The following is a 24,931-nucleotide window of genomic DNA, read 5'->3' on the forward strand; positions in this document are numbered from 1 at the left end:
CTTTTAAATTTCATGCCACTTTCAGTCGCATGAAGAAATCTCATACCAGCCCACTGTGCGCTTGCACCAACATGAATCATCCTTTTGTCCAGCCCATTCACACTGTCCACACTAACCATAAACTCCAAAATTACTTCCGCCATCCAAGCCACTGGGAGGTCTACACTGCTTGTTTTCAAGTAGTTCCTATTTTGTTTGATAAAGCGCCCCGCCACCCCCAAATGCAAGAGAGAAGCTGACAATTCAAGTTCTCAATTCAATAAGAAAAAAAAATGCTTGCTGAGGTTATTATAGTAACAGTGAATCTTCTTGGTTGGATACAATCTTGTGGAGCCACTATTCCAGTGTGGCAAGAAAAGTCATTCCCTGTTGCACTGGCATCCCACAAGCGCACCTGTTTGAGTCCCTGTCACTCCACTTCTGAATCACCTCCCTACTAATGTGCCTGGGAAAGCAATGGAAGTTGGCTCAAGTCCTTGGGTCCTATACCCATGTGGGGAGAACTGGAAGAAACTGCTGGCTTCTGGTTTTGACCTGACCCAGTCTCAACAACTGCGGCCATTTGGAGAGTGAACCAGCAGAGGGAAGAATGATCTCTCTCTCTCCCTCTCTCTCTCTGCAAATCTGCCTTCCAAATAAGAAAGACTATATCTTAAAAACAAATCTTCTGTCCATGAAACTATGAAGAAAGAAAAAAAGATTCGTGCTAGTTTTGTGTAACACCTCGAACGGCAAAAAACATGGAAACAGTCCACAGTAAGCACCTCAGATGAAAAAGGCATTGGAGGTGTATAGGTGAACATACAATACATTCAGTAAGAATTGCAGTTGTGAAACAGATCCCTGTGGATGAGAGGACTGCTGAACACACTTCCCACAATTGAGTATGCCGTTAACAGGTTTCTATTGCCTGAATCTATGGGCACCTGCTATCTCTTCAAAACAGTAAAGCATCTTGATGACACCTCATTTTAGAACAAGACAACATTTTTGATTACTTAATAAACATTAAAGATTGTGCTCTGCACACATTATTTTTTATAAATACTGTTACAACTCGTTTGGTCATTACTGCACTAGTTATTGATCTTTTTATAGAGATAGAAATGGTACCTCAAAAAGACTAAGCAAATCACTCAACATCGCACAGGTAGAAGCTGGAATGTGAATGTAAATCTGTGTAATACCAAGTTCTCCCCATAAACAGCCACTCAGGCTTTTCTTATAGAATATGTCAATGTCACCAGCAAAGGGTGGGCCTGCAATACTTTCACTCTTTAATCAATTTGTAATGGTACTTGAAATCAAAGTCTATTTATTTGAAGGGGTTTCAAAAATGCTGTGGCACATTATGTAAAGCTGCCTCCTGCAGAGCCAACGTTTCATATCGGCGCCAAGTTCGAGCTCCATCTGCTCCACTTCCAATGCAACTCCTTGAGAATAGCTCGGGAGAAGCAGTAAAAGATGGCCCAAGTACCTGGGTCCTTGCCATGCATGAAGCTACTGGCTCGTGTCTTTGGCTTAGCCCTAGCTGTTGTGGCCATTTGGAGAATAAACCAGTATTTACCATTCAAATTCATTCTCTCGCTCTTTCTTTTTCTCTCTCTCTTTTCCTCCCTCTCTCTCCCTAGATCTTTCAAATAAATAAATACATTTTAAAAACAATTTACTTGGTTTGTTTTATTTGAAAGGGAGACAGAGAGAACTCCTACCCATTAATTCACCTCCAAAGTGTCCATAACAGCCATAGTTGAGCCAGGCTATGAGCTCAAGCCCGGTCTGCCACACAGGTTGGCAGGCCCTCAAGTACATTATGTGCTGCCTCTAAAGGCATACATTACCAGGCAGGTGGATTAGAAGCAGAACTGAAACTTGAACTAGGCATTCCAAGCAGTGATTAAGCTACTGAATCAAATAGGGTCACCAGTAAAGCAACTGGTCTGAAGAAAAACGTTTTTAATTTATGACTTCTCAGGGGTAGACCAGCTGCTTTGCGAGCTGAACAATCATAATTTGAGGTCACAGCTTCCACCTGTATAATCATAGCACGCTTACAAGAAAGGGTTGTTCTGTGTGGAAACTAGAATGTCCCATGCTCTTCCTATGTCACGTGAACTTTGTAAAACTGGCAAGAGAAGTGAACGCCACACATATCTACTCTGTACTTCAAAGTAAAGGAACCATGAGATCTAGCTACCTGGCCAGAACTCACCCAGCTGTATCAAAAATAAATGTTTGTGATTGGCTTATTAATTCAGAGCCACAGAACTCCAGACTAATGCCTTCAATTGCAATGTATTGCACAACTAGAAACAATGCTTTGTTATGCAGATGGAAGGCAATTTCTGACACAGAAGAGGGAAAGGTTTCAGAATCACAGGCCTTGGTTGAAATCCTCGGCTCAGCCACTTGCCTGCACTACCCTCAGACAGATGATGAATGAGCTGAATTTGAGAGGGTATTTATCATCATTTACATTACAGAGGGTTCTGGAGTACAAGCAAGAGAACACATCTAGGTACTTTGATAAATTAATAGCAATTATGATTGGGTCTCATGCAACATTTCCAAACATGCGAAATTTATGCTTTGGCTTTGTGTAAATTTTCCTATTTTAACATAAAAATAATTTAAATAAGACCTGGTTATCTTAATTTCATGAAGAAAGCTCTATTTGTATTAAAAAGCATTCAGAAGCAACTATTACGTAGCTATAGCACATTACTACAGATAATTCTATTTGTGAATGAAAATTAATTTTACTGGAATATAGATGCTAAATTCATTCTAAAAAATTCAAGTAATTTGATATTCATGAAAGTATAAATCATAATATGTGATGTCAATACAGACATGAAAACTGTAAAAAGATTTTATTTTTTGGTTAGATACTGTTCAGGATAGGATGTATTCTTTAATCTACCTTAAATATCAACTTTTCACAAAAATTCCTTTCCAAGAATATGAAGTGCCTAGAAACAGGAAATTTGACTTGCTCTCTGAAGGACTATTAGCATCCTTGGGCTATAATTTTTTCCATGTAAGTGAATCTACCCATTTATCAAATTCCAAAGCTAGCATGGATCAAATTTTCATGCTGATAGATGAAGAAACTTTTAAGCCATTTCTCAAAAATGAAACACATGAATAAATCTCAACTTTACCACCAGATTCCTCAAATTTGGTCAATTAAGGAAGAAACTGGAGTTCTGAAGTGTAAGTTGGGAATTACTGGAAGTCATTCTGAAACAGAAATGTAAGTCACTTGTGCAGTGAGTGCCAAAAAGCCCACCTTAATTTTCCAAGGAGTGGAAGGCCAAAGGGCAAGCAGCTGGAGATCTTTAACAAGAATTCCAGGAGCAGCAACTGTGCCAACAGCTTTCTAAGAAAGCAAAGATATATTTAGGCTCTCACAAACAGCCAGGGAACATAGTTCATTCTGTTTTGCTCACTTCTGCAGGAGTCTTAAAGATCTTAGTCAAAGTATGAACTGTTGGAGGTAGGCAGACGTCAAAGAAGTTCTGAGCAAAGAACTAGGCTTACATGGTTCCTGCTCACAAAGAATGGTGAAAGGTTTTGGGTGTTGTGAAAATGATTACTGAAAGATGAATCATGTTGTCTGATTTCGACTGAGTTAATACATTTTGTACCTGCATGTTCTGTGGCAACAGACCTTTTTAAAACATACATTCAATGGAAAATATGTGTCAGGAGAGAGAGAGAGAAAGAATGCATCTTTCATCTGCTGGTTCACTCCCCAAACGGCTGCAACAACTGGAACTGGGTCAGGTCAAAGCCAGGAGCCTGGAACTAGATCCAGGTCTTCCTCACAGGTGACAGGGTTCCAAGTATTTGGGTCATCTTTTGCTGCCTCCCAGCTATATTAATGAAGAGGCAAACTGAAAATAAAGTAGCTGGGAGTTGCATCTACAGGTGAAGCGGAATGTGATCATCTTAAGCAGTGATTAACTCACACCATAGCACCTACCCTACCCATGCGGTCATGTATTCGGGGTTGGCCAAATGTCTTGACTTCTCCTTCAGGGTTGCAAGACACTTTGCTGACATCAGATCTCAGGCTGGAAAGTAAAAGCCCTCGTCTCTTTTCATCTTTCTCTCCAGCCATCTGTAGTTGTATAAATGAGGGTAGAGAGGGGAGGCTGAAGGCAAGAAATGGGAGTTGAGGCCTCAGTCACCTTTCATTAGGGAAACAAGATGCCTATCAGATGATCAGATATAAATCAGTTTCCCTTCAGACCACTATGATTTAGTCTAACATGAACCGGAGGAACTGCCACTAAAAACTCCAGAAAGTGTCTGATGGTTCAATATTAAATGTTCTCTGAGCTCCCAAAGTATAAATCAAGGAACATGCTTCCACTGATTTATGGAGGACATTTCATGAGCATTCTTTGAGTATCATGACATGCCTCGTGAATAAGATTTCCTTTGTGGGGATCAGGAGATATGCAGCAGTCATGGAAAAGACACAACTCTCAATCCAGTTCCAGTCAAATAAACCTCACCCACACTCACACAATTTCTTAGCTGGGAACCACTGGAATTCATGACTTTTGGTGAATTTCTTTTATAGGTGGTATTAGAAGGACCAGGTTAGATAATAACCCATATGTCAGAGTTTGTTTTGTTTTCCAGTTTCCAATCTCTCTCTCTCTGCGAATCTCGGGATGAAGTCCCACCACTAGCAACTGTTACAAGACTGGAAAGCAGAGTGATAAAAGAGAGGGACAGAAAGAGATCCTCCATTTACTGTTCCACTTCCCAAATGGTTGCAACGGCCAGAGCTGGGCCAGGCAGAAGCCAGCAGCCTAGAACTCGAGCAGGGTCTCTCACTTGTGCAATAGGCATCCACAAACTTGGGCCATTCTCCACAACCTTCCCAGACCCTCTAGCAGGGGGTGGATCAGAAGCAGAGCAGCCAGAACTCAAAAACAGGTACTCTGATGTGGGAAGCAGGTGTCACAGGTAGCAGGATAACGCACTGTGCCACAATACCAGCCCCATAGTAACATCTTTTAAGTGTTAGACTTCTGTTGCACATTGCCTCGATCATTCAGAACTCCCTAAGAAAACCCAAAGACTTCTGGGAAAGGCACTAGGATAAATCATCAAGTCTGAGACTACCTCTCAGCTACCTGAGTGTTAGCTAAGGACCTGGAGATGAAAGGGAAGTTGAAGAGAGGTTCTGAGATGCCCAGGCTTTCCTAAAGGAAGGAAGCATTTCATGGCTGGTTTCTATTTGTCATGTGCTTTTGCACATTATGAGAAGACAAACAGGATACCTTGGGAACATGACAAATCAGAAGTCAAAGAAAAAACTTGGAAAGGCCAAAGGAGCCAGTGCGGTATTTCTGTGTCTAGTCTGCAGAACATTCTGTCAGGAGTTGATGGTTTGCATATGGTCTCCTTTTCCTCACAGTGGACACGTGTGATTGTAAGATTCGCAAGGGAACAACGGAGCTTTATGTCATGGTGCCGCATTTGACTGACATATATGATGACTAACTTCAAAATTGGAGAGCATTTTTCGCGCTTTTGCCAAAGTAAGAATTGAGTTCATCTACAGACCAAACACCAGGTGCTATCAGGCTTCTGTGTAAACATCTCTAGGCCTGGGGACAACACTATTGTTCAACTTTCAGAAAGTTCTGAAACCTGGGGTTTTTTGTTTGTTTCTTTTTTTAAAATAAAAAACCATACCCTGAGACTTCTATTCATTATTCCTAATTCTATACTTTGAGTTCCCACAGAACATGCTAGACACATTAAAAGTATGACAGTAATTCAAATACCTGAAGGCATCTGCTATATCCAGAGTCTTTCATGTATTAAAAACGGGAGCAATAAACCCACTGCTTTTGACTTCAAGAAGTTCTAAAACATTCTGACTACATGAAACGTTTTGGCGATGGTGCTGTTAAAATCATTCTTAACTGTTCATTCTGTCCTTTCTGGCTATGAATTTGCATCAGGTTTTGTTGACAGACTACGAAATAGAACAATTTGAGATCTTAGATATAAGTAGCTTCTACCTGTTCATGTAAGGCCCTGCCTAACGGAAGGGTCCACTGCTTATCTAGGTCTTTCCAGACTGACACTGTATCTGAGTGCAGAGGCAAGGCTAGGAAGGAAGGGGGCCTGCTCCACTGTGTATGAATGGACACAGCGTATCCTTCGTGCTGGCAAACATTCACTTCTACTTTCATCTTAGGTTGGACTTTTGATGGTTAAGACCTTCCCCATCACTCTTCAGGTTTATCTGGGTGTCAAAATGTCCATATGAATAAATGTCAAACACACATACACACACACACACACACACCCCAGGAAGTATGGGGAAGGCGGACTTAGCACTTTTCTATTCCTCACATCTATACTCCATCACTTCTCACCCTAGGCCTCACAAACATAAGAAAATGAGGCACAATCTGAAATTCTCTCACATTTACAGCACCTAAGGGAAAGTGTGGTAGCATGGCTGGGAATAGGTTCAGATGTTTGGGACTATGGTGAATAAAATGGAAAGAGTCAAGCATTAGAATTGGCACACCCTTTGGCTAGAAGCAGAGCTGGACTAGGAGCCAGGAAACTGAACCCATCAGCTTTGCCATACTAGTTCTGGGACTTCAGTTAGCTCTCCTCACATACTCCTTCCCTGTCTCTAAGATAGATGTTGGGGTTGTGGCACAGCGGGTCAAGCCAAACTTACAACACCACCTGTGATCACCATGTGTCCTCAGGCTCCACTTTCAGGAAGAAGGAGGCCTTGTATCTGCATTTGTGGGCACAAGCCCCCTGGAACTAACTAAATCAAGTGACTACTCAAAATTTGCTGAATCCCTTCCAACCTGCTCCATGTGACGCTCATTTTGAGAGTGAGAAGCAGCTGCTGCTATCAAAACCAACAAATTGGGCTCAGACAATGGTCAAACCATCTCTCCCCCTGTTAGAAAAGTTCTTTGGGGAGGTGTAGGGGAATTACTGTGGCCTCCACCTGTGATGCTGGCATCCCATACAGATGTTCTACTCTTCTTAGGCCAGAAAGCAATCTAGAGGAGAAAATCACCCCAGCAAAAAAGGTAGGAAAGAGTTAATGCTGTGGGAACACTCCTACTTAAACTGCCTTGTCAAAACAGGGTTCCAGAAGGGCAGGAGGCCAGGTTCTGAGCCCTTAAAACTTGGTGCAGACCCAAGGGTGGAGTGTTCTTTGGGATATTCAAATACTTGGGAAGCCCAGACTTGAATTTAAGTCTCAGCCTCCATATTTATGAAACTGCTGGACTCCAGGTGAGAATGTATCCCATCTGAGTTTAAATTCTATGTGCCTAAAATGGGAGTCAATAATACAAACACCGCCTGACTCACTGAATAAAGCATTCAAGACTACAAGGGAAGGTGTCACAGCGCATGAAGTGCCTAAAACGGGGATATAACTCATTTGCCAAATGGTTGCATGAGTACAAAGGAGCTGTGAAGAGCCACATGAGAATACACTACTTTATTATCGTCACTGTCATTGTACCAATCCTTCTGTGGGAAGTCAGAATGGATCAGGAAAACAGCTGGAACAGTCTTGTCTAAACCCCTCCTGGCCTAGCTTGGTTCATTTCACTCATTTCCTTGCAGGTACCAAACGGAAAACTACTAAGTGTTCCTTGCTCATCCAGAAGAATTCTTTGTCTCCTAAATAATAGCATGGGAGAGCCTAATGCCTTCAGAACAAGTCTTTTTCCCATCCACGACTTAAGAGTTTCCAAAAATAAAACACGGCCTATGTTTATAAGTCTGCTTCAAAGGATCTGGTAATTACTCATTAGTCACAGCATGCTTACGGAGGAAACCAATGATCGCATCAGGTCACTGTTAGCAAGTGCCTGTGTGAGCCCAGTTCTGTGCCATGCACTGTGTAGGCGTTAAAAGGAATTGTAAACACTGAATTGTTTAAAATAGTTAATTTTATGCTATGTGAACTTCATCTCCATAAAAAAAAGAATAAAAAGAAACCAAACCAGAATTATAAGACTGGCATCTCCCCAGAAGAAGTTATATTATGGTCTGACGAAGATGACAAGAAGAACCTTTCTTCATCCAACAGTTACTTATTGAGTGCAATTTCATGGTGGGCATATACATCATAAGAAGCAATCTACAAACAATACAAAGTTCCAGGAGGTTATGTGCCAATCTGCGTTATATAACAAAAATTAATGGCTGGAGTGAAAGAAGAAGAGATGAGTGTTGACTTCTTGGAGGCAGAATTATTCCAGCTGTGAAAAAATAATTTTATGGGACTGCTGCTGTGGCATAGCACATAAAGTTCTCACCTATTATGCTGGCATTCCATATGGAAGCTGGTTCAAGACTTTGCTGCTCTACTTCTGATCCAACTCCCTGCTGATGTACCTGGGAAAGCATCAGAGGATGGCACAACTGCTTTGACCCTGGTACCCACACGGAAGACTCAAAAGAATTTCTTGGCTCTTGGTTTCAGCTTGGTCCAGCCTTGGTCACTGTGATCACTTGGGGGTGATCCTCCATCACCTGAGAGGATGGAAGACCTCTCTCTATGTCTCTCCCTCCTGCTTTCTTCGTAACTCTACCTTTTATTATTATTATTATTTCCATTGGGAAGGCAGATATACAAAGAGAGGGAGATAAAGAGAGAAAGATCTTCTGTCCACTGCTTCACTACCCAAGAGGCCTCCATGGCTGCAGCTGAGATGATCCAAAGCCAGGAACCAGGAGCACCCTTGAGGTCTCCCACACAAATGAGGGATCCTGGGGCCTTGGGCCATCCTCAACTGCTCTCCCAGACCATAAGCAGGGAGCAGGTTGGGAAGTGGAACAGCTAGGACATGAACCAGTGCCCATATGAGATCCTGGCAAGTGCAAGGCGAGGATTCAGACACTAGGCTATCACGCTGGGCACTCAAACAAATAACTCTTAACATACACACATACACACACACACATTATGATGATAAGTAAAAGGTGAAAAAAGGCTTTAGAAAGAATAAAGGGGTGGACATGTGGCACAAAAGGCACAACACTGCTTGGGATGCTGGCATTCCGTGTTGGAGTATCCAGGTTTGAGTCCCAGCTCCACTCCTAATACCCGTTTTCTTTAGGAACACGCCCTGGGATGCAGCAGGTGATGGCTCAAGCACTTAGAACTCTGCAATCCACACCCACGTGGGAGACCCAGGTTGAGTTCCGGAGTTCTGATTTTGGCCTATCCCAGTCCTGGTTCATTTCTTTCTCTTTCTCTCTCTCTCTCTCTCTCTATCTCTCTCTCTCTATCTCTCTCTCCTGCCACCATAAATGGTTTTCGTTGTTCCTGTTGTTGTCGTTTTTTTCAAAGAAGAATGAAAAAAGACCCCAAATTAACCCTGCCATGGCATGAGCAGCAAGGAATATGCCTTGAATTTCAAAGTCCTTTGTCCTCTCAGCTTAACTTTTTGTTTTTGATTGACATGTAATTATACAGACTCTGCAATGCAATGTAATATTTCAATGCGTTATATACACTGTGTAATAATTAAACTAGAGCAATAAGCATTTTTATCACCTCAAATATTTATCTCTTTTGTACTGAAACATTAAACACCTGTCCACTTCCAATCCAGCTTTCTGATACTGTGCCTGGGAAAGTGTTGGAGTATGATCCAACTGCTTGAATACCCACACTCCCCTGGGAAACCCAGAAGAAGTTCCTGGCTCACGGCTTCCCACGCCAGCTTTGGATCAGCCTAGCGCTGGCCACTGCAACCATAGGGGGAGTGAACAGCAGATATAAGATGGCTCGCTCCCTCCCCTTCTCTCTCTCTAACTCTGAGTTTAAAAATTAATCTTTTCAAAAAAATAAGAAAATAAATTTATCTATAAAATCCTTCCTTAGAGATAACAGCCTGAACAGTCCTCTTGGTAAACTCCACCAAATAGTCAAAAAACTAACAGCACAGTAATGCACAATAACATGTTCTTTTAGAAAACAGAGACGTCTCCAATGCTTTCCAACTGACTTTAAGACAGTAACATAACCATGGTATCAGAACCTGATGCAAGGGCCCAGCACGGTAGTCTAGCAGCTAAAGGCCTCACCTTGCCCACACCTGGATCCCATATGGGCGCCGATTTTAATCCTAGCACCTTACTTCCCTTCCAGCTCCCTGCTTGTGGCCTGGGAAAGCAGTTGAGGATGGCCCAAAGCCTTTGGACCTTGCACCCGCGTGGGAGACCCAGAAGGGGCTCCGGGCTCCTGGTTCCAGATCCGCTCAGCCCCAGCCATCGGCCGCAGCCAGTGGCTGCTTAGGGCGTGATCAATGGATGGAAAATCTTACTCTGTCTCTCCTCCTGTTTATCTGATTTTCCAATAAAAAAAATTTTAAAACACCTGATGCAAGAAAATAATATATGACTAGCATATAATTAACTATAGGTGAAAAAACCCTGGCTTACTATATAGCAAATAAAATTTTTAAAAAGACAGAAAAAGAAACATGAATCATTAGAAGGTTCATTTGTTTCCTTTCTGACATAGCTGCTGTACCGTTGAAAGTTGTACTTTTGCATGTTTTCGTGGTGGTAGTTATTTTCCGACTTGAAATACAGGACTCATTTAAGTATTTCTTGTAGAGCTAATCTGGTTGTAATGCATCCTTCACTTTTGGTGGATAGCTTTCATGGATAGCTTTGCTAGGTATAGTATTCCAGGTTTGAATGTAAGGACTTTATTCCATACCATTCTCTCCTGGCCTGTGTCATGTGAGCTGAGAAATCTGTCATTTATATAAAGAAGGTTTCTATCAAGTGACTTGACGTTTTTCTCTTCCTGTTTTTAGAATTCTCTTTGTTTTGTATATGTATTTTTTAAATTATCTGATTTGACAGAGTTACAGAAAGAAAGGGAGAGACACAGAGAGAGATTTCTTCTATCAGCTGGTTTACTTCCTTACTTCCAGACCAGGCCAAATCCAGGAGACAGGACCTTCATCTGGGTCTTCCATTTGGGCACAGGGGTCCAAACAACTGGGTCATCATGTGCTGATTTTCCTAGACCATTAGCAGGGAGCTGAATCAGAAGTAGAGCAGCCAGGATATGAACCAAGGCCCAAAAAGAATACTAACATTATAGAGAGTGGTTTAACATTCTACGTCACAACACTGGCTCCTTGTCTGGATTTTTGACATTTTCTTTTTTTTTTTTTAATTATTTATTATTTAACTTCATTAATTACATTGTACTATGACATTTTCAATATAATATGTTTTAGGGAGGCTCTTTTTCACCAAACCTATTAGGGATTCTTTGGACTTCTTGGACTTGGAAGTCCATACATTTTTTTAAGATTTAGAAAGTCTGCACTGAATAGGTTTTCTAACTTTTTCTCACACCCAAAATGCAAGCATTACTCATTCAGTGGCACTCCTTGAGTGTCAAAGACTCTCTCTGTTCTTTTTAGATGTCTCTCTCTGCCTTTTTTAAAACTGAAAGTCAGATTTACAGAGACAAGTTGAGACAGACAAAGATCTTCCATCTGCTGGTTTACTCCCCAAGTGGCCACCGTGGCTGGAGCCAAGCTGAGCCAATCCAAGAGCCAGGAGATTCTTCCGAGTCTTCCACATGGGTGCAAAATCTCAAGGCTTTGGGTCATTCTTAAGTGCTTTCCCAGGCCACAAGCAGGGAGCTAGATGGGAAGCGGGGCTGCCACAACATGAACCAGCAACCAAATGGGATCCCAGAGCATGTAAGGCAAGGACTTTAGCCTCTAGGCTACCGTGCTCGGCCATCTCTCTAATTTGCTTGCTTGTCTTTCTTGTTTTTTTCCTGAGTGATTTCAAAAGATCTGTCTTCAAATTCAGACACAATCTTTCTCTTGATTAATTCTGCTGCTGCACTCTCTATTTTTTTTTCACTTATTGAGTTCTGGGGTTCATGGCTTCTGATTTTTTTTTCTTATGATTTGTATCTCTTCCTATTGACATCATGGATTGTCTTCCTAATTTCATTAAACTGCTTTTATTATTTTGTATCTTAATGCACTCTCTCAAATCATTATTTTGAATTCTTTTTCTACATAACTCATGAATTTCCAGTTGTTTCTGGTTTGGTGCTAAACAGTTGGCATTTTCTTTCAAAGGCATCATGTTCCCTACTTTTCTTCATGCAATTTGAGTCCCTATATTACTTGTGTATATGTGTATGTGATGAGTCAGTTTCTTCTTTTTATGGGGCAGCTTTTATAGTCAAAGACTTTCTGTTACAAATGTGTCCTAGGGTGGATACACTGTCTCAGCTTCACTCCAGGTGCATGCTTCTTTTTTGTGCCCATGCTAATTTTTCATTATACTCAAGTCAGTCAGAGGTATCTGGGTATCTTGGGGGCCTAAAGCTACAAAGCTTGTGGGATTTCACCAGCAGTTGGTATATGCTCACCCTGATAGTATGGGTCTATTGGCAGCGTGTGAACAAAATGAGGACAGAATATGCTGGTGGGCCCAGGTGTGAGTGGTAAAGTATGCCCAGTGGCAGGGTAGGTTGCCTGCCAGTGTAAGAGGGCTGCACTGAAGTCACATCAGCCTGGTGTGCCCCAAGGGGTATCTGATAGGCTATACAGAGTACCTGGGGTCAACCTACCCAAGTAATCTACTCCAGCTGCTTTCTAGGGTTGAGAATGGATGGGGAGAGCGACAAATGTTCTTTTCTGATTCAGCTTAAAGAAATGCTATCTTGAATTCCTCAAGACATTTAGAAGTACTATTTGCAAGAAGAGGCAATGTAAATAGTCTGACAGTTGGCTGGATTCTCACAAGTCTGCACATGCTTAGGACACCTGTCCATGCATCCAACACTACTCACAGACACTGCCCAGCCTTGTGCTGCTGACCCTGACATGCGTACTGTCCAAGTGGTCCTCATCAGAAATCTGACTAAAGAGACACGCATTACTGATGATCAGATTTAGGGTTGGTCAGGATACTGGAAGAGAATATACACATAGGATGACACATGAAAAATCCACAGAATTCTCCCAGATGAAATGACGCCAGATTGGACAACATGAAACTTAACATAAACAAATATGCTTTCTGCTGAAAGAAAAAAACACCACCCAAGTACAATCATGAGAGGCATGGCTTAAACACAACACAAATGTTAATTAAAAGTGACTGTGGATTCAGTTGATCATAAATTCTGAATTAATCACATCATCCTACTCTCACAAGCAATGGCATGGTTCTGAATGTTGCAGGTGGAGAGGGGCACTGTCGATCAGTAGTCCTCCTAAGAGTTAATAGCTTTTTGAGGATCATTTGAAGAAACTAGCTGAGATATCATATGGAGGAAACAATACCCGGTATCCACAGACACAAAAGTAAAAGTTAGCAGATGAAAAAGGACAGAACGAAGGCTGATGGGCAGTTGTTAAACATCTTTACCCCAAGACCCAGTTACTCATTTGGATTAATTCCATAACTGCTGTAAGTCTTACTACCAGAGAAACCATGACTACAGGCCCTAAACAGCTTTCTGTAAGGGCCTCAGTACTGTGGTTTGTTAAAATAACTTCTTAGCTTTTCCACGTGCTAGGAACATGCTAGAACAGAAAACACTCAGGTTTTGAAGAGTTTTAGTCCAAGGTCACCTCTTGCAAGGTGGTCTATCTATATCTAGAAGCATAGCAAGCAGACCCACGGCTGGTAATGGAAGCAGCTCCAGGAAACCTTGTTCCATGCATGAACGTGGGAGAGCATTGTATAGATCTCAGTTTCCCCATCTATCAAGTAGGGATGATGAGCGTGCACACACCACAGGGTCATCAAGAAAACTATATCTTCCTATACTCCACCCCTCCCTGCCCAAACACACAAGCACATACGTAGATTTTAGACTGGGCCTGGCACGGTAGCCTAGTAGCTAGAGTTCTTGCCTTGTATGTGCCAGGATCCCATATGGGTGCCGGTTCTAATCCCAGCATCCTGCTTCCCATCCAGCTCCCTGTTTGTGGCCTGGGAAAGCAGTCAAGGACAGCCCAAGGCCTTGGGACCCTGCACCTGCGTGGGAGACCTAGAAGAGGCTCTGGGCTCCTGGTTTCAGAATGGCTCAGTTCTGGCCATTGTGGCTACTTGGGGATGGAAGATCTTCCTCTCTATATCTCCTTTTCTCTGTATATCTGACTTTCCAATTAAAAAAAAAGTTAGGCCACCTCCTAGCACAAAGCACCATGTAAATGCTAGCTACCATCACTATTGTTGCTGCTGTCATTGTTGTTTTTATTAGATAAAGCTCCTCAGTGAAGCTCTGGTGACCTACCTTGCTGGTTTGTCTAGAATGGAAGGATTTCCCAGGACACAGGACAGTTCCAGGCAAACCCAGATGGTTGGTCACTCCAGGGGACTCAAATTCCTACACCATTCAGTCCCCTGAAGGTCTGCACCAACCTGCAAGTGCTAACAATACTTGCAGTCATGAGAGTTCCCTTGGGCTTCTCAATGAGATCATCACCTCAGCTAGAAACACTGAGAAGGTGAACCCAGGACAGAGCAGTTCTGGGAGGCAGTTAGCACTCACAAAGGAACCAGAGCTCAGGGCTCCAACAAGGCACCAGGAATCTGGCACAAGCAGGTGGAACACGGGCTGGAAAGCCAAACAAGGAAAAGAGAGAGAAGGAAACAAAGCCATTTCTTGGGCACGGTTTTAGTAGAAATCATGCTTTGCTGGGGGTTACTTTGCCACCGTGACAAGGATCTCATCTTTGATCCTTGAGAAAGGAAGATTAGGATTCTGGAGGACTTTGGCAAGTGCAAGTCCTTTAAGAAACAAAATCTGAGTCAATCCTGGTGGCCTGTGCCACAAATACTTGTGTGACATGTGCTCACAGTCTGAGATTTGGTTTCAGTCCAATTCCCCAAGGAGAGACATCAGAACGAGAAATCATTCTGCATATGGCCAATGTTAAGGGGGTAAAAAAAAAAGAGCAGTCACGGAAATAAGCACCCCAGCTGAAAGGAAAGGATTGGGTCGCCTCTGCAGAGGTGCCCTCTGCAACTAGCAGCAGATGTTCTGCAAACTGGTCTCCCACAGGGTCCCCCAGAGGAGACAGTAAAAGAGGGAGTGGCAGACATTAAAATAGGAGATGTGCAGGACGTTTTTACCTTGCTTTCTGCTCTGCACACCTGCAAGACTGCAGTGCTACATCTTCAGGGTGCAAGGAATCTGGGGCATTTATACTAATACCCCTGGTGATCCTGAGCGGGGTTCCAGAAAATGCATTACCACAGGCTTCCCATATGCAGCTTCCAGTGTTGAACGGCCTGAGGGTCACACTTTGAGAACTGCTGCTACAGAAAACCTGGACCACACAGAGACTGACTCACTTCAGAAACTGGAACCAAGCGGCCTCAGAGTGTCCATTCCCTTAGTAAAACGGCATCTGGAAATGGTCACCACAGGCCTGTCTTCCTACAGAGAGGGTTCTCTGACCTGGAAAAAGATGGGTCTGGCAGCCCAGAATTCCAGTAGAAAAGTAGAAAAGTGGGAGCCTGTTTAAGCCTGTCCAAACAGAGCTTTCTATGGACACCTGTACTGAGTGAGGATCAGCAGGAAGACAAGTGAGACCAAATTCTCTTTTTAAAGATTTATTTTTATTTTTATCGGAAAGTCAGATATACAGAGAGGAGGAGAGACAGAGAGGAAGATCTTCCATCATTGATTCACTCCCCAAGAGGCCGCATTGACCAGAGCTGCACTGATCTGAAGCCAGGAGCCCGGAGCCTCTTCTGGGCCTCCCACAAGGGTGCAGGGTGCTAAGGCCTTGGGCCATCCTGGACTGCTTTCCCAGACCACAAGCAGAGAGCTAGATGGGAAGCGGGGCTGCTGGGATTAGAACCGGCACCCATATGGGATCCTGGCACGTGCAAGGTGAGGACTTTAACTGCTGGACCCGAGAGTCCAGATTTTAATCATGACTATACGAACATCAATTTGGTGGCTGAACAGTCTCTGGTGCACAGAAATGAGCACCAGTACTCTTAGAACAGGAACAAAAAGCAAACCAAAAGTGCAGAAGTGCACACTGAGGGATCTTTTCCTGCCTGAGACTGCAGGAGGTAGATGAGGCCATCCTGGTTCTGCCTGGAGGAGCCCAGACCGCCAGGAGCCCCATGACTCACTGTGAGGCTTGCTTGAGCTTTCTGACTGGGGTATGCATAATGCAGTGTAGGCATGGATGATGTATCCTTAGTGCACTGGTCTCACTTCAATCGGTTGTTTGAAAACCTCTTAGGAAACATCAGCATGAACCTGGTGTCATTTTCTCTTGGAGACTAGAACTTACAAAGCTTTCCAAGCCAAATGCCAGCATGCTCTAAGTAAGCCTTTCAGTTGAACCACAAACAGCAGGTAGTGGCGTCACCTAGCAGGTGCTTGCAAAGGTGCCAATTATGAAACTCAGGCTGTGTAAGCAAGGGGCGGAAGACAAGCACTCCTACTTCAGTCTTGAACGCCCCTCTTGTGCTCTGACCTGGAGGTCCTAAAAACAGATGGAAGTGAAGGATATAATAGAAGTCACTTTTCCTGCCAAGCTTTCTATGTACTCAGGGATTTGGGAGCTACCAGCTGCATGCCCTGGCACTGAGGCAAAATGTAGATGCCAACCCAAGAGGCACTCACTCCCACAACCTAAGTCCTGCGCTCCTCCAGCCTTTCTCCTTTAATTCAGAAATCTCTTAGGAGATGGAGTGATGAGATGGGGGGAAGGGAGCCCACTGCTCTTGCCCACACACAGCCATTCTTTCACTGTTTAATGTTGGTTTGGGGAAGGCACCCAATGTGCATTTCTAGTCTTGCCCTAAAGAAGCCCAGACTTTCGGTAGAGATTTAGCCATGTGTCTTTGCCCTCTCCACAATGCCTGCCTCACCATCAGAACATGTTCAACTCTGGTGGTGGCTTCTCAGAAAGGAGCTGGGATTGTGGCACACCAGGGTAAGCTGCCCTGTAATGCTGGTATCCCAAATCAGAACACCAGTTCCATTCCCAGCTGCCCTGCACTTCCAATCCCGCTCCCCCCTAATGTGCCTAAGAAAGAAGTGGAAGTGGTCCAAGTGTGGAAGATCAGGATGGAATTCTTACCTTCTAACTAATAACTTCAACATGGCCCAAACCTGGCTGTCGCAACCATGTAGGGAATAATCCAGTACATGGAAGCTTGTGCTCTCTCTTTCTCCCTTTCTTCCCTTCTCCCAGGTATAACCCCCAATCCAAGAAAACAGGTACTACAAAAAATACCTGCATGTGAATGTTACTAGCAGCACTATTTGCAATAGCCAAAAGGGTGAAACAGCCTAGCTGTCCATCAGTGGATGAATGTGGTCTTCCATACAATGAACTATTCCTTCATAAAAAGAAATGAAGCATGGATACACTCTACAACCTAGAGCAAACTCAAAAAACCCTGTGCTAAAAACGAGCATCAGAAACACAATGTCATATGACGCACAGTTCCAGTTACAGGAAACCTCCAGAAGAGGTAAATCCATAGAAACAGAAAACAGATTGCCAGCTGCCAGAAGTGGAAGGGACAGACAGTAGGCAGAACTGCTTAAAGGTACTGAGTTTGATTCTGGAGCAATGAGAATGCTTTAGAACTAAATGGAGTTGGTGGTTATACAACATTTTGCATGCACCAAGTGCCACTGAATTCTTTACCTTAAAATGGCTAATTTTGCAGTAAGTGAATTTCACCAAATTAACTAAACTAACCCTAGTAGCCAATTTCGTTCTCCCCTTCCTCCGGGGTTTTCTTTGTAGGAAGCCCTACAGGGTTTGACCCAGATAAGCACACTTTTCCATCTCTCCTGAGGATGCTCAGAGTTTGGGGGATCCAGAGGCGACACGTAGGTCAGCCAGAACAAGTTCTGGTTTGTTCCTTTGAGCAGTGGAACCTGATAGTTCAAGAGAAGGAGTAGAATCACATGAGGGCCAAAAGTCAAAAGCCAAAAGCCAGGCAAGACGGAGCCTCAGTGAGAGACACTGCAGGTGCCTCTCTGCTGCCAGCCCTCCGTGAAAGCAGCAAGAGACCTGAAGACTGCAATGGTTAGCTCAGGCCGCTCATGATTTGCTGTCTCTTCTTAACAGAAAAGGCTAATACAGAAGCTCTTCAAGAGGAGACCGATTAAAGCTCTCTCCCCCATCCTGGAGCAGGATGCTTTCTGAGAGACTCCGCGTGACCAGTGAAGCTGCAAGGCATTGCTTAAGTGCACTGAGAATTGAAATGGGATTTTGTAGAGCTTGGGAAGCAGCAATGTGTAACAGAAAGACCTGGAGGCTCCAGGTATAAGCTTTGATTCTGCTGTAGACTGTATGGCCAACGCCAGTGATGTACCCCCTGCTGTACCTCAGTTTCCTCATCTGAAAATAAGGAGAATAAGTCCTACCTCAGGAAGGAAATGGGATATTCTGTGAATTCACAACACTGCAGAGCATTATTTAATTTATTGGATAAATGGTGTGGCAAATACTAGCTCTTCAGAATAAATAACGAAGGAAGCAATCCTGTCAGAATGAATACCAGCACACCCTGCTTGCACGCTGCACAAACAAGAGGTGGATCATCCTTAAAGCAGCCCATGACCCTCAGGATGCCTTTAAGGGATAAACACCTTATTTAGAAGAGGCAGCTGCAGACACTGGATTCTGGGAATCACCATTTTTCTACTATGCAGATTGATTTTAGAAAACACAACGCATAGGACAAAGTCAATCATAGGCCAGAGAAGATCTTGAAGGTCCCTTTCTGGGATCTCCTCTTCTCTCATACCTCACCTCTGTAGTCTGAGGATATCCAGGAGCCTGTTTCCCAGCCTGTGAGAGGGAAAACACAAACAAGACGGGAGCTTGCAGCAGAATGCAAGTCCACGCCTTGATTCCTTCGTGGAAAAAGGCATGCTCAATTGAACCAGAAGTATGTTTGGGAATGGAGTTGATTGGAACTCTGGTACTGTGTTGTTCAAAGCATCTGAAACATGGATAGTCACAGGAATGAGTGATAAATTTCAGGAACTCTTGAGAAGTGATAAGTGGCCTCTGGCTTTATCATTCTATAGGCACGATCTCTGGGTGATCAGACTGGGCTGGGTGTATAGATGAGCGGGTGAATGGCTTCACGAAAAGAGGGAACAAGGTGTGTAGAGAGAGAAGAAAGTGCCTGCTTAAGTGAAGGAGAAAAGACTGCAGTGTCCACCCTTAGCTTAAGAAAATGAGGAATCACTCAGAGATCCGACTCTGATGCAGGAAACTTACAGTAAGGTGCTCAGTCACCATCAGTAGGAACTCAGCAAAGGTACAAGTGCAGCAATGTGAGAGCAACATGCTCCCAGGACTTAGCCAGGGCAATGGGAGCTCTGCTCAGGGGACCACAGGCTCTTTCCGCCTAATGAACCAGCCTAAACACTTTGGTTCCATGACCACATCTGCTGTAAGCGGTCTCCATGCCTTAATTATCTTCTAATACCTTATTTATTCCTTCTCTCATGTTGTCTTTTCACACAATATGCAAGGCTGTCCTTTCCAGCTACTCCTTGCTACAAAGCAAGGCCAAAATGAAAGTTAAGAATCCATGCACAGTGCTTGGAAGTATTGAGGTCCTCAACAGATGATGACAATTATGACAGCATTAGTCCTGCTGACAAGTTAATTACTTGAATAAAATTTTATGCCTCCAAATATGTTTATGATTCCAAATGCCTTCTGTGCCTATGTTCAGACTCTGTATCAACCTTTCCTTTTTAAAAATAATTTAATTATTATTTATTTACCTATTTGAAAGTCAGAGTCACAGAGAGAATTTGATCTTCTATCTACTGGTTCACTCCAAAAATGGCTGTGATGGTCAGGTCAAAGCTAGGAGCCAAGAGTTTGATCCAAGTCTCCCATGTGGGTAGCAGGACCTGAAGCACTTGAGGCATCTTCTGTTGCTTTCCCAGGCCATTAACAGATAGGTGGATCAGAAGTGAAGCAGCTGGGACAGGAATTGGCACCCATATGGGATGCTGGTATGGCAGGCAGTGGCTTTGCTTGCCACGCCACAATGCCAGACCCTGTATCAATGCCACTGCCTGCCATACCAGCATCAGTAAGAACTCAAGAAGTCACCCAGATGATCCTGGCCTTATCAGGAATGACCCTGAAGATTCAAGGATCCATTTCTGTTGCAGGGATCTGCTGGAGCTTGACCTACTGCCACTGTGGCCAAGGGAACCAGCATGACCCTGAAGGAGCTACCACCGTCTCACTATGATACACAAGCTCTCTCTACCTTTGAGCAAGCCTCTTGTTCTAAACCAATGCCCAATGCAGACTATCCGAATCCTTAGTTAGATTTGTTTTTTGTTTGTTTTTACTTACAATGAATTAGTTGCATTGAACTTTTTATAAACAGCTCCTAAGGAACAAACTGGGATGATTAGTATATTTTTCTTATCCATAAGGAAATAAGCAAAGACTTGATTTATAGACAAATGGTTGAAAATTTCATCACCAAGTATCTGGACAATTGAAATATTTTTGTTCTGATTCAAATTTGGCACCTGTCTGTCTTTTTCTTCTGATTTTTTGGTTTGTTCTCGTGTGGTTTTAGATATTAACATGGGAAGATTCCTCTGTATGGGCTCATTCAAAGTGTTGGTTTTATCTGCAGAGTCACAGGGATTTTGGCTGTGACCACTGCAGGCATAATCACTCCGATAATAACACAGTTGCTAAATTGTTCTCTGAGCCTGGGAAGAAAAGAGAGGAAGTTTCAAGGATCCTATTTTCAAAACAACTTCCCTGAACATGTCGTTGCAAATGAGAACAATAAGAAGAAATGAAGGAACTGTGTGATGCACAGAAATGATTATTTCTAAACAAAATGCCTTTCAGCATTTTCTGCGACAAGTCAGCAACTCTTTAAATACACCCCTCACAGTCCCAGAGCTGCACCTGGTTTAACCGATGACTCTCATCACTTCCTCACCGGTTGGTGCAAGCTGCTCCCATCTTACTGTACACTGAGAACCTCATTCCACAGAACTAAAGCAGTCATTCACTCATTCGTATTCACACCCTGTGGGTCACTATACTACATGTCTTTTTTTTTTTTTAATTTATTTGTTTTATTACAAAGTCAGATATATAGAGAGGAGAGAGACAGAGAGGAAGATCTTCCGTCTGATGATTCACTCCCCAAGTGAGCGCAACGGCCGGTGCTGCACCGATCCAAAGCCGGGAACCTGGAACCTCTTCCGGGTCTCCCACATGGGTGCAGGGTCCCAAAGCTTTGGGCCGTCCTCGACTGCTTTCCCAGGCCACAAGCAGGGAGCTGGATGGGAAGTGGAGCTGCCGGGATTAGAACCAGCACCCATATGGGATCCTGGCATGTTCAAGGCGAGGACTTTAGCCACTAGGCCACGCCAGGCCCTCTACATGTCTTTTTTCTAATTCATCTCTCTTTGAGCAGTTGGGATTGAGGAAAGAGAAGCACAAAAGAATGGTTGGACCCGATCCTCTGCTCTCCAGTATTTTATGTGTGCAGAGGTAAACGAGAGACCCATGGAAGGGTAAAGCCATAGAGGGCTGCAGGTGATCAATCCCCAGGTGAATGGGGCACACGTCCAAACGGGAATTCAGAAGGCTCTGGAAAAGCCTGGAAGAGTTTCATCAAAGAAGAGGTCAAAAAATTGTTGGACCGAGTGCAATGAGAAGTAAATGAAAACATACTATCCATGGTTCCTGCACTTGAAATTGAGAATTGCTAACTCACACACCTGCAAGAGGACCACAGCAAGTGGAAGAAGATTGTATGGAGATTGCTACAATGCAGCCGCAAGGGTCAGTGGTGGCAGAAGCCAATATGCCCTGAATCTTTGCTAAAGCTACAACACAACTCAAACTACTAAAACTGATTTACATTTTGATGCGACTCATCAAAACACTTTTAAGCTATTGCTGATAACAATCAAAAAGTGAAAATAACCCAAATTTCCATCAATGGATGAAGGAGTGAACAAAACCTTGTATACCATACAATTTAACATGATTTGGTAATAAAAAGAAAAAAATGCTGTTATTTAATGAACCCCCAAAGTCAATCATAAAATGCCATGTTTTGTGATTCCACACCCATGAAACATCTAGAATAAACAAATGCATAGATCTCTTTCCCTAGAGCTGGGGAAGCTGGGGAGATATGAGTTATAATACTACAATCACCTAATTGTAGACTTCAAATGGATGAATTTTACGGTCCATAAACTATGCAATAAAACTGGTATTATAAAGAAATCAATTAAGAATGGTGGAGTGGGTCTGGCACAGTGGCCTAGTGGCTAAATCCACTCCTTGCATGCGCCAGGATCCCATTTGAGCACCATTTTGTGTCCCAACTGCTCCACTTCTCTTCCAGCTCCCCACTTGTGGCCTGGGGGAGCAGTAGATGATGGCCCAAAGCCTCAGGACCCTATACCCATATGGGAGACCTGAAAGAAGCTCCTGGCTTCTGGCTTCAGATCAGCTCGGTTCTGGCCATTGCGGCTACTTAGGGAGTGAACCAGCAGACTGAAGAGTTTCTCTTAGTCTCTCCTCTGTGTAGATCTAATTTTCCAAAAATAAATAAATCTTTTTTTAACATAAATAAATCTTCAAAAAAAAAGCATGGTGGATTGTTGTGAGCAGGACATTGAAGGGTTGGAGGTCGACTGACATGTCACCCTTCTGTTTACAATCGATACAGCCCAGCTGGCAATGTCAGTGGAGGAGATGGCGCCCTGGTTGATCTCTGCCTGCAGCATTGACATCCCTTATGGGTGCCAGTTCAAGTCGAAAGAGGTCCACTTCTAACCCAGCTCCCTGTTAATGGCCTGGGAAAACAGTGGAAGATGGCCCAAGTCCTTGGGCCCCTACAATCGTGTGGGAAAAATTTAAGAAGCTCCACGTTCCTGGCCTTGGACCAGCCCAGCTCTAGCCATTTCAGCCATGTGGAAAGTGAACCAGCATATGAAAGATCTTTTTTTCTGTCTCTTCTTCTCTCTGTACTTTTTTTCAAATAAAAATAAATTCTTAAAAAAAAAAAAAAAAAGAAAATGTCAGAGGAAAAGATTGAGTTTCTAGTTTCCTTATCACACTCTGGCTCTTCAAAAATACTGGCTTTTAACAGGGCAGCAGGTGTTTGTGTTTCAGTGGGTTATGCTGCCGCTTGGCAAACTGGACACCCATATCCAATTTTAGAATGCTGGCTCTAGTTCCATTCTACTTCAGATCCAGCTTCCTGCCAATGCAGCCGAGGAAGCAGAGCATCATGACTCAAGTGCTTGGGCCGACGCCACCTACTTGGGGAGATCTCTCTTTCTCTCGCTCTCTCTTCTGGTGCTCCAACTTAAAAGTAGATGAAAATAAATAACTTGAAAAATGACATAGCACTTTTAATTTACCAAACCTGTATAATCTTAAATGTATTTTAAGTTTTCAAAGGAAAAAATATGGGAGTGTGTCTTGGGAATCCCTAACAAATATATCATGTTCAATCATTTCTGACTATCCACTAGAACCCTCTTGATTCCAAAAGGAATTGAAGTTATTGAATTTCAATTTATTCCAGCTATCATTCATTCAGTGCTTATCTTAGGGCACACAAGGCAAGCAGGGCTATGCAAGGATAGAAGGATAAACAGGAAAGACATCCCCCTTCAAAGTGCTTGCCCCTCCCAGTAAGACAAGTATACAGGAACCTAAAAGAAAATGGAACCAAGAGTCCTGTGCTGTCATAAGATGTACGCTGAGCAGGGCAATTATTTCATCAAATATTTCTTGAAGCATCTGCCTGAAAATTAGGAGTATTTATTAAAAGTACAAATCCTAAACCCCATCTTAATCTAACTGGCTCAAAATCTCTAAGAGGGAGACCTACCTGACGAAATCTGTTTCATTAAAAGTACTGAGATGATCTGCAGCAAGCATGAGACTTGGTGTTAAAAACCCAACATTTCCCTAACTGAAATCAGTCAAATCCTAGTTCTTCAAGAAGCCATAGCCATTCCTTAGGGTAACAAGGTGTTCTGAGATAAAATAATTTGAGGATCTCTTTGGGTTAAATAGGATGAAATACTCATTGCAGAATACTAAGAGTCACTAGCAGGCTACTGTGTGCTATGGGTCTTGGAGAAAGACACACAGAGTAAGTAGTGATCACATGGCTAGCAACTATCCACCAAAAATTAGGAAATAGAAGAGACTCTAAAAGTTATGATCCACTTCTAAACAGAACAAGAAACACTTTTGAGAGTATGCCAGCAGGCAAGTTTCCCCAAATGACTTTAAACAGGAAAATAAGGATGAGGACAGAGACCAGGACGAATAAAGAGCTGGAACATAATTATTCTGTAGCAAGTTCCTGGAGTAGGGAATCCCAGCAGCTCACAATACAGCTATTTCATGACCTTGGGGTTAAGTCAGAAGCTTTCTTAGCCAGGGATCAAGAGTACTGGCTGCAGGAGAGGGACTTTAGGATCTGGACTCAGCTCCTCATCTAAGTTCCCCTGGGGTCTACTCAACAGGTATCGGAAGCAGTAGCCTAGTTTACTGATCTCAATGGCATCACCATGGCATCATCATCCAACTAGTCATTCACCCAAGCCAAAAGCAGAGGCATTTTTCTTCCTTACTCAGCTAATCAGTTGTTAGCCTGCTAAATTGATGACTTCAATATTTCTCAGTTCATCTTCTGCCTCTCCCCACCACTACTGCCCTAGTTCAGGACTTTGGTCAGCTCACACTTGCCCTTTTCCAACAGCTTTTTAATTGTACTCCTGTCTGGGTTCTCCTCCTGCTTAAATCCTTAATTTTGACCATGCACAGCTTATATCATTTTCCAGGGT

At 43.2% G+C, this 24,931-nt stretch overlaps 1 protein-coding gene across 3 annotated transcripts in view; it reads right to left on the reverse strand.

The window, feature by feature from the left end:
- Positions 1 to 24,931, reverse strand: part of CACNB4 (calcium voltage-gated channel auxiliary subunit beta 4) — a 269,552-nt gene that overhangs the window by 98,273 nt on the left and 146,348 nt on the right. The window lies entirely within an intron of this gene.

Source organism: Ochotona princeps, chromosome 5 (genome assembly GCF_030435755.1).
Source record: "Ochotona princeps isolate mOchPri1 chromosome 5, mOchPri1.hap1, whole genome shotgun sequence".
In the NCBI taxonomy this organism is placed as follows: domain Eukaryota; kingdom Metazoa; phylum Chordata; class Mammalia; order Lagomorpha; family Ochotonidae; genus Ochotona; species Ochotona princeps.